Here is a 10,935-nt window from a genome sequence, read left to right as displayed (position 1 = left end):
TCTCTTCCTTTTCCTCTCCTTTATCTTTTCATTTCTATCACCATTCTTGGTATTATACATTAAATTATCCTTTCTCCTACTCATTTATTTAAATCCCTTTTACGTTTACAAATAAGATACTTATCATTCGCAGATTCGATAGGATATGAACACGGACATGGCATACAGATAACGACTTAAATCGATTTAATGAGGCCCTTTCTATACGTATCGCGAATAAATATGTATACCTAGGCAAGGTTGTTCTATGTATGATTGTGCGTGTAACATTGTGAATAAATCGATGATGCTTATGAAAATTTTTCTATCCGCAGTTTTGTTTAATCGTAATCATAAATAACTCCTTAGAAATCGAACGACTATCGAGGACTATTGGATTTCGATTTTTCTTTTTTCTTTTTTTTTTTTTTTTTTTTTTAAGCGAAGACTTCGATATCTCTTTTTATGTACTCTTGCTTTATTTTATTTTATTTTATTTTATTTTTTTTTTTATTTATTGAAAGTGTGCAGCTGCGAACGTAATTTACTTTCTATACAAAATATAATTATTTTATTAATTACTCTGAAGACAACGATCACTTCGGGTAAATATATAATAAATTATATTTTATTACGAGCGTTGAATTTAAGATATTTTTTTAACGAGTTAATTTGTTCGAACTGACGAGTTAAAATGTAATATATTTTCGTGCAACTCGCGTTGTTTCGTAACATCGCGATCCTAATATATATTCGTTTCCAAAGAGAAGATTTTTCTTTCCAGCCAATATCGTTTTAGACTAGTTCTTTATTGCGTTCGCGACCTACTTTAAATTTGTGTACCACTTGCACGGTTCAATATTCTTCAAGTAGGTAGCTAATATAAAGAAAAAGAAAAGAGGAGAAAGGAAAAGAAAAAAGAAGAAGAAAAAAAGAACGGATCGTTCGTAAGATATCCTTTTAAAAATCGAGTTTAGGATTAAGGAAATTAAAATATTCTCTTCTCAATATCTAATGATCGGATTTTCTATCGTCAATGGATATGAATAATAGCGTCTATTAACGTTGTCAGGAAGTTCTTTCGTGCAACACGATTCGAGACAGTTTAGAGACTGTCGGTTGGTGGCGCGTATTGTTGCATTTAAGTGGTATAATTAAGGAAAGAAAAAGCAGGAAATCGCTATTAATTATCTGCTCGACTTTCGATCTTAGAAACGTATGTATTTACGTGGTAAAGACTCGTTAAAGTTAAAGGAATAAGAGAGTTAATCGTAGGGCCATTATTAGCACGCCTCTTGACGTTTAATGTCTTCGGCATAGAAAGGGTTCCCGTAACGACAAGGATTTAAAGTTCGATAGTATCGAGACAATGACTCGACGATAAATTTATGTACTAAAATTACTACCCTTCGGGTTCTTGACTTTCAGTTTTTACGTAGTCATATACACAAGACTCTCGCGACTCTTGTGAGATCAATAAGATGGATATTATTATGAGTTATGATCTCTAAAGGTTTTACGAGGTAAAAAGGTTCAACGCTTCTGCGCTAAGATTAGGTATACAACGTGCATACATTCTAATGTACTTACGTGTCACCTCATTTCACGTCATATGACATAATTCATAACTCTTTACATCTTCACCGATTTATTTATTCTGCAAAATTTATTACAATCATTATTATTATTATTGTTATTATTATTATTATTATTATTATTATTATTATTGTTATTGTTATTATTATTATTATTAAAGAAAAATCAATACGTCCCGCACATTATTTTTCTTCGAATTTTGTCTTACCGAAATCGCCTCTATTAAGATCTTTAAAGAAATTTATGTCGTCTTTTTATAACCTCCGTTAAAAACAGTGTTATTTTTTCTTCCTTTTCTTCTTTCCTCTTTTTTTCTTTTTTTTTGTTGGGATTATGTAAGAAATCGTGCCTTTAAATATAATAATCAAATTCGTCGCGAAGAATATACAAATATATCGATGGACAGCATAATTTCTTCAAAAAAGTAATATAAGGAAAAATATTCTTTTACATTCAGATTCGTTTTATTTAAATGATCATTTTTTTTTCTGTCGATTGGTAGTAGTGGGTCGTTAATACAGAGAAAGATAGGGCAACCTGTTGAGCGACGAAGCCAACTTCTACGTAACGAATAACCTTCGAATATTCAATACTTGAGTAATTATAAAAAGCAGTCATTATGCGTGAAATGTTATCTAAGAAAAAGAGAAAAGAAGAAGAAGAAGAAGAAAAAGAAAAGAGAAAACGAAGAAAACATTAAAAGCAAATAATAAATGAAACGCGTCAAATTGTTCAACGATATATGATTAATGTCAACGTCACTGAGAATTATTTATATAAAGAAATATTAAAATTTCGTTAGCTCTTCGTAGATATTCAAGGTTACATTCATCTTTTTTAGGTCTACCTTTTTTTTTGCTTTCTTTCTCTTTTAATTTTTCTTTTTTTTTCTTTTTTTTCTATTCATTTCGCATTAACAAAACTCGTTTGAAATTATTCAACGAATCACGCAATTGACCGGAGGGTGTTATTTTGCGCGCGCGGAGGAATTTGGCGCGCATGCACCAAAAACGACGTGTTTTAATTGGCGGCGAGCTGTGAATGCGCGCGCACTTCGAGTCACGTTTCGAGGGAGCACCCGCGAGTTCAGTAGCCGCCGTGCGGCCGCGTGCATTCGTCGACTTTTTCGGTTGGTTCGTATCTTCTCTTAGTAAACGTGTATTTTAACAGGATAATTCCCTACACACGTATACACGTACATATATATACATATATATATTATATATATATATATATATATTTCTTTTCCACGTCCTCTATCATCTTCACTTTTATCTTTCTCATATTCACGACATATTTTCTCATCTCCATTTTTACTTTCCTTCCATAATATTTCTGTAATATATATACATATATATATATATATATATATATATGTGCGTAGTACAAAGCTATGTGAAATATATTCGTAATGTCACCGACACAAAGAGCCCGCGAAAACGAGTGACGATCGCCTCATATTACTCTTATTCAAAGAGTCAAGAATGTGTTCTTTGAGGCTTTGTTAACTTTTCAAAAGTCGACCGTGAGTTTTTCTTTTTTTTGTCGCGTTGCAGTGTTACATAGAAGAGAAATAAGAAAAAGAAAGGAAGAGGAAGAAGAAGAAGATTGGACAGAAAAGGAGAAAGAATAGTGTATACGAAAAGTAAGAAACTAGTATTCTTGGCGTAGTTACAACGACGGAAGTCGTCGTCGTATCGAACGTTAGTCCGTGTCTCTTTCTCGAAGAAGACTTTTCGACGAGGTCTTCGTGTGCTTTGATCAAAGATTCAAAGAAATTCGAATTATACAATACTCTTCGACGTCGTTAAAAACATCGTTTTAATCGAGTGAGTATTTTCGTATATTCGTCTTTTCATCCATTTGTTATGTTCGAGCAATATACATATTTATAGGTTATGCGTAACACCAAAGTTTTCTTTTCTTTTCTTTTCTTTTTTTTCTTTCTTTTTCTTTTTGCGTTATTTCGAAGAAGAAATCGTTTTGTCGTATAGTCATATAAATTTCTACGAATTTCGAAGATCGTTCAAAGAATGAGATTTTTTTTCGATTGAAAATATATTTTTCTATATACATACGTATTTTGTATATTATACACATACACACACACAATATATATATATATATATATATATATATATATAGATTCGTACAAACGTATCGCGTTTAATTCTTAAGTACGCGTATACGGATAGAATAAGATTTATTTTTCGGAAAATTATTGGAATTATTTTATTATTTGGAAATATCGTCGTGATATCGTCGTAATAACCTCGTAACAAAATAGTTTTATTCAATTACGACGTATAATGTATAATAAAGCTGTAAGTATGTGTGTGGAGTGAGGTTAAGTATCGTAATAATTTAACGTCGTTACACATCGTCTCTATAAACGAATTCATTTCTAGCATCGACTCGTCGTTAGATTATTTATCAATTATATGAAAATACTAATATTATAAATGATACATGTCGGACAGAAATAATTATTTCATGTAAACCCGTCAATTTCCAATATACGTATTAAACGAGACGATCGTTCTCTATTATCGAGTCTCTATTAGTTACCTACGTGTGATACGTTAAAATAACAATAATTACAAGACTAATCGTAAAAGGATCGTGAACATTATAATGACATATATATTATAAATGCTATTTCTTCGTTGAGAACATTTTTCAATAATTCATTAAACTTCGTAGCTTCGTCGTTTCGTCGTTCGTTCTTCCTTTTTTTTTATTTTTTTTCCATTTATTATTTATTTCGTAAACATTATTTTTATTAAATTATCTGATTAATCGTATTTCTATTATATGTATATATATATATTTTTCTACTTTTTTTTCTCTCCTTTTTTAATGAAATTTATACGAAAAACGAGAATTATGAAATAACCTATTAAGTTCGATTAACCTAACTAACACGGTAATGTTCTCAACGGACGATATTCTAATTAAAATTTGATGGAGTGTAAGCGGAAATTTAAATGGAAATATTTTTATATCGTTAATAACGTTAAAAATTATTCTTTTTTTGTTTGCAAATTTTTCAATTGACATATTCATTCGCAAGATCAATTATCTCTTTCTTCGTGCTATTCAATTACATTAGATCGCCTAAAAGCATCGATAGTTTTGTTGAGAAATTCAATACATAATTCAGTTCTTGTCTACCATTATCTTTTCTATCGTTTATGAGATTAAGTAATGACATTGGACGTTTTTACGATAACGACATGGAGTGCTTTTTAAATTTCACTTCATAGACCATACGTATTCTACGTACGGTATCAATAAAGCTTTCGTCGTTTTAAACGATCGCTTCTTTTATAAAATTATAGATATTTCAATATATATTTTCTCTTTCTTTTTCTTTTTCTTTTTTTTTTTCTTTTTATTTTTCGAGAGGGACAGCATTCTTCATATTTAACGTATGTGGACATATATAAAAACTGGTCGAGTTTAAATTGGATTGAAAGTCGATCGTAGGTGTTTACGGTTTTATCGTTCAACAGAAAAGTACAGAATGAACTTTATTTATTATAGAAAAAGAATGCAAAACTCGGAATTAAAAGACCGATATAAATTTTTAATCTAACGAATTGTATTTAGTTTGGTCAATAATAAATGTCGGAATTTTTAATACGGAATGAGCCACGATTTTTCTAAACGATTTTAAAAATCGATTACTTCTCTTTGTCTTTTGTTTTCCTTTCTTTTTTTTTTTGTGAAATATTGTAGACTAACTTTTTCTTTTTACAATGCAAAATCACTAGCGTAGGAATTTTCTAACAATGTTAAAAAAAGAAAAAAAAAAACAGAAAAAAAATTAATCTCCAAAAAGTCTAAAAAAAGAGTATACACGTCAACCAATTCTTTCTTTATAAGATTTTTACATGATTTGTTTCTTACTTCTCTCTCTCTCTCTCTTTTTTTTCTTTTTACTTTTTTTTCTGGAATCAATCTACCGTGCATTAATGGGGAATTAAGCGTAATTGATTTTATTGAAGTCTTTATTAAAAATTTCGACCTTGATCGATCCAATAAAAATTTAATTGTACGATGATATCTTACGTTATTCGAAAGAGTTCTTACATAATTTATTCGACAAACAATGTATTTTAGTTTTCGTTAATCCTTTATCTAAGAAGATAAATCGTGTTTACAATCGTGGAAATCGTATTTCGATTGGCGCCAGATAGTTTTGTCAGTCGCGTTATTCTCTTCCTTGTTTGTAATCGTATTCGTCGATGGTATTTTTAACGATACAGAGATCGAATTGTTCGCTTATAGCTAATAATAGTTTTTGTTTATCGAGGAAAATACGTTCAGTTACGTTCTTTCAACAAGATCGTAGATAGCTATCTATTATGCTTTTCATTAAAAAGAAAAAAAAAAAAAAAGAAAAAGAAAAAAGAAAGTACCTTCAAGCATTTATTGATTTTCTACGAAAGAGAGTTCTAACTCCGATCATTTCTACGAAACAATTTACGATGCAGTTCGTTGTTTCTAACTATAGAGTCATCTTAAATCGATAAATTCGTCCAATGATCGACTGTACTGAGAATTATCTAACCTACGGCAATTTGTCGTCGATTTCCAATTTGTTCGTCGTTTTAAATCTTTCTGACGTACGATGAGAAATAATATAACGATATATATAAAATATTATGTTCGAGCTCTATTCTTTTTTTTTTGTCATATATTAATATAAAAATTTTGACGATTTTACGGAATTAATTTAGTAGAACGAGAATATGTTAGAAATTAAAATCTTCCTAGAACGAAGTCTCTAAAATCTTATTAACTTTTTACTAATACAAAAAAGAAAAAAAGTGAAAAAAAATATTTATTCCGTATGATATTAATCGGTTTTACGTAATGATTAAATTTAATTAGTCCCTCAAATTAGTTCCGAGCAAATTGATTTCCTTTAGAAATTCGAAGTTATAATATTTACTCAAATATGTACATAAACGAACATATGTACTTACATCACAGATAAAGGACGTAGAAAAGAATATAGATTAAGAGATGTGGGAGGTTGATGATGTGTACAATTTCATTAGTGCGAATTGAATAAAAACCTATCATGAGTAATAATTTCGTCTCCTCGTTTTACCAAATATTTTAACAATCATAGTCGCGCCTTTCATTATTATCAACGAGCCTTTCTAATATGGAGAACGGAAATTTTCCGTTTCATTTGTTTCATTTGTCACATTGAAAAAAAAAGTATGAGGGTGATGTGAATAAGAAAAAAGAAAAACAATCTTGAATTTCTCTTTGTTGTATCTAACGATATATCTCGTGAATTTAATCCCGTGGAAATATTCTCATTTTAGTGAAGGTACGCGTTGGCAAATTGAAAAGCAGAGTTCGTTCGGAAAACATCTGTCTTCTTAAATTTAAAATTCTCGCGATAACTTCCAGACAGTTTTCTTTCCTCGATTCTCTCTTCATTTTATATTCTCTATTTCAAAACGTCTTCTACGTTTTTTTTTCTGTCTTTTTTTTTTCTTTTTTCTTTCTTTCTTTTTTTTTTAACTCGAAATAACACGTAGAAACATTAGAGAAAGAGAGAGAGAGAGAGAGAGAGAGAGAGAGAGAGAGAGAGAGAGAGAGAGATTTATAATTATTTAATTTAAATGCATAGATATGTATATATATACGTATTATTTTCTTCGATTGAACATTCGAGCAATGATCATCCTTTGAACTCGTTACGTACGTATTTATTTCGGTATATCGAAGTTTCCTTACTTTTTCGCTTCAATGAATTATTTAATTATTATCAATATTATAGAAACATAGCACGTACACGCGTTTCATATATACACATACACACACGCATTAAGAGAGATCAAAATGCACGTGATTTTTTGAATCTTTTCGATTCATTGATGCAGTATCGCGTTTCAAACTAGAAACGTGTAAACGTTTACGCGCGACTGAATTTTACAAGGCTTTGGAAATTGTAGCGAAGTTCAAAGTAATCGTTGTCGCTTTTTCATCATGTAAAAGCGAGAAAACGCGCTTCGGGAAATGCAGAATGATCAAAAGCGATCGTTATTGACGGTTTAGTAAAGAAGAAAAACGACGAACGCGTACTATATCAAGAAATTGCCAGTTACGGGTATAATAATATTATTTGTATTTGTATAAACATATATATATATATATATATAAGAAATTATTTACATATGTAAATATTTTATATATTTATACATATATATATTTATATATATACACATATATTATTTACGTATATATTTATTACATAATAAAATTTGTCGAAATCAAATTTATCTTTTTTTTTTTTCTTTTTCTTTCTTTTTTTTTTTCGAGCAGGATCTCCCTCTTTACGATTTAAAAAGTTTACATCTGTGTTTGCACAGCACTCGTTTGATCGAGCTTTTCTATTGAGATTATTTACCACGTACATATATGTAGGTCAACAGGTAACTGAATATAAGAGATATTTGGGAACTTGTTTTAAATACAAGAAAGGAAAGAAAAGGAAGAAGAAATGATGTTATTTTCACGGTGTCCGACTAGACAATTGATTCGTGATACTATATTTCATATTTTAAGAATAAATATATTTTTTGAATTAATTTGAAGTAGAAAGGAGACTTTCTCGTGCGAGACTTTCACGACGATTTTTAAAAATTTATGAGAGACGATTATTCGTGCCATTTAATCTGAACTTTCAGAGACGTTGTTACGGATAGATTATATACGAAAATACACACACATATACTCTCTCATCCTTCTTCTGGCTTTTTTTCTCACGAGAGTTAACCGATCGATGCTTTCAATTGTAATGAAAGCTCGATTTTGTACGACTGAACTCGAGCAAGTTAGACACGAGCAAATTTTTAGAAGATTTTCTTTTAGAAAAGATATTAAAAGTCTAAGATCTTTTATTTCCTTCGTATTTTTCATCTTTCAGATATTTTTATATTCTCGATTAAATATTCTTCCTCTTTTCTCTCTCTCTCTCTCTCTCTCTCTCTATCTCTTTTTATCTATCTCGATCTATCTCTTTGACACGTAGACGAAAATTTGTCTTTGAAGTTAATCAAAGTAGACGGAAGATAGGTACATTCATTGACCTTAATTTAAATAAGCCAGCATGGTGTAAAGATCTAAGATAAGTTTAGACACTTTCGATCCTTTCGAACTTGATCGACGAATAGTAACATAAAACAGATGATCTCGTTTGCATCGATCCTGTGACCGTAGGCGATTTATCGTATGTATGTATGTATGTATGTACATACGTACGTACATATGTATAAGTTCGATCAAATTTTCGATAGGGTGGGTCTTTCAGTCGGTACGATTTAATCTTCGAGTCTTTGCTCGTGTTAAATTAGATAGGTTGTAGTAGGCAGGTAGTAGGTATATTAGAGCACAGCATGTAGTCGATTATCGAGGTTAATGGCACGCGAATTAGGCACGCGAATAATCAACCAAATGTTTTCTTAATGGTTAATCAGCATGATTGAAATCGTATCCAAACGAATTTAACGATTATGTTTTATCGACACTTTCTTTCTCCCTTTCTTCCTTTTTCTTTTTTCTTTTTTTATTTTCCCCTTGTGTAATTAGACAAAATTCGAGAAAGGATTAGTTCGTCGTAACGACGTCGTAGCAATCGTTCCTCGATTCTGTCTGTCTCTTCTCGATTGTTAAAATATAGAAATAACGATCGATCTTATTTGCAAAAGAAATTTTCTACGAGTCTGGATTTGTTCTTTTTTTTTTTTCTTTATTATTTTCGTTTTCTTTCCTTTTCTTTCTTTCTTTGAAACACGATAAGAAATTTTATGGAAATAGATAAAGTGATAAACGACGACGTAGTATTTTGATCTCGTATTCAAAGTCGACAAGAAGCTTACATATCGACATGGTAGACGTGATTGTCAACGAAGCGGAAAGCTTACTACCTCTTATCGATAGTGCAACGATTTCGAAACGAGTAAAAGTTTTCCTCTTGGGAATATTTTTGAAGGGATGTATCATCTATCTCACGTATACCTGTACTTTCCTATCACCTTTTCTACTACCTTGAATTTCCCCCACTCTCTCTCTCTCTCTCTCTCTCGTTGTCTTCCTTTGTCAATGCTCCTTTAAAATTTCCGTAATTTAATACCTTCACTTTAAATATAATACATCGAAATTACATCTTCGAAACTGTTTCAATTTCAGCTCGATTAGTTACAACTAGAACAAAGTAAAATTCCTACGAAGGCGAACTTGAATTTACTTTTATTCACTTTCGGGGAGATCATTAACGGCTTTAATTAATTTATCGCTTGATAAACCAGGCCGCCGTCTTAAATTTAATTACAGTAGCAAAACCTAAGAGAGGAGAGGACTGAACAGAGTTTTATTATTACATTGCCCCTTCTCTCTCTGTGTGTGTGTGTGTGTGTGTGTTCGTGATGTTTTCTAATACAACCCTTTTCTATCTTCAACCCTTTCCTCGAGAATCCTCGTTCCGTTGTGATAAGGTGAATGTGAAGAAAATCGATTGAAAGCTGTCTTTCGTACTACTCCTTTCATTCTTTAAATTCTTTTTTTTTTTTATTTTTTCTTCTCTCTCTCTCTCTCTCTCTCTCTCTCTCTCTCTCTCTCTCTCTCTCTCTCTCTCTCGTTATTTTCGTCATAGAAAAATAAATATTCGTCAAGTTCAAGAGAGTGGTGTCATTAAGTCTCTTAAGTACACTGAATTTACCGAGAATTCAAAATCAAACGGTACACTTAGATACTCTTTCGAGTTTATCAAAGAGAACTTACCGAAATCTTATTGCAAACTTTTCGTCCTTAACTTTCTACTTACTTTCTACGAAGAATTCGTACCGCATCGTGTCCCCGTGTATTTCGATCGCCTAGAAACTTTGATATACTCCTCTAGGTATCCTTAAGGAAGAGAAGGAAGAAGAAGAATAAGAAGAAGTTTCAAACTCGTCGATTAAAGTTAATACCCTTTTATCGTTACTTATGCTACCGTGATAAGTCACCTTTGGGGTTGTTAAATCATTCGACTCTCGATTTTATTATTCTTTTTATTTATTGTTTCGTTTTGTCTTTCTTTTTTCTTTAACCTCCTTTTATTTTCCGACATATATTTTTTGTCATATTTTTTCTTTTCTTTTTCTTTTTTCTTTCTTTCTTTTTTTTTTTTTTCTTTTACTCGTACGTTTAAGTTTTTCAGCTTATATTTATTGTTCTCACGTAAAATTTCTCGAAAGATAATGAGATTCATTTCTAAATAAATATGCATATCTTAACTCCCTCGAAGTAAATGTGGTATTAATTCATCTATTCAGTTTTTTTTTCTCTCTTTTC

General features: G+C 30.8%; 1 protein-coding gene across 5 annotated transcripts in view; it reads left to right on the top strand.

The window, feature by feature from the left end:
• Window positions 1-2,591: 2,591 nt before the first annotated feature.
• Window positions 2,592-10,935, top strand: part of LOC122636066 (calcitonin receptor-like) — a 99,045-nt gene continuing 90,701 nt past the window's right edge. Inside the window, exons 1-2 of one of the 5 annotated variants that reach the window (XM_043826922.1) lie at window positions 2,592-2,770; window positions 3,132-3,404. The gene's annotated coding sequence lies outside the window, so the exon portion shown is untranslated. Of the gene's footprint in view, window positions 2,771-2,959; window positions 3,405-10,935 lie in introns of all 5 variants that reach the window. The other 4 variants (XM_043826920.1, XM_043826923.1, XM_043826927.1 and 1 more) reach the window with 4 other exon arrangements.

The sequence above is a fragment of the Vespula pensylvanica genome, chromosome 20 (assembly GCF_014466175.1).
Source record: "Vespula pensylvanica isolate Volc-1 chromosome 20, ASM1446617v1, whole genome shotgun sequence".
NCBI lineage: Eukaryota > Metazoa > Arthropoda > Insecta > Hymenoptera > Vespidae > Vespula > Vespula pensylvanica.
Note: the sequence above shows the minus strand (reverse complement) of the source record. Positions and strands in the feature narration are given on the sequence as shown.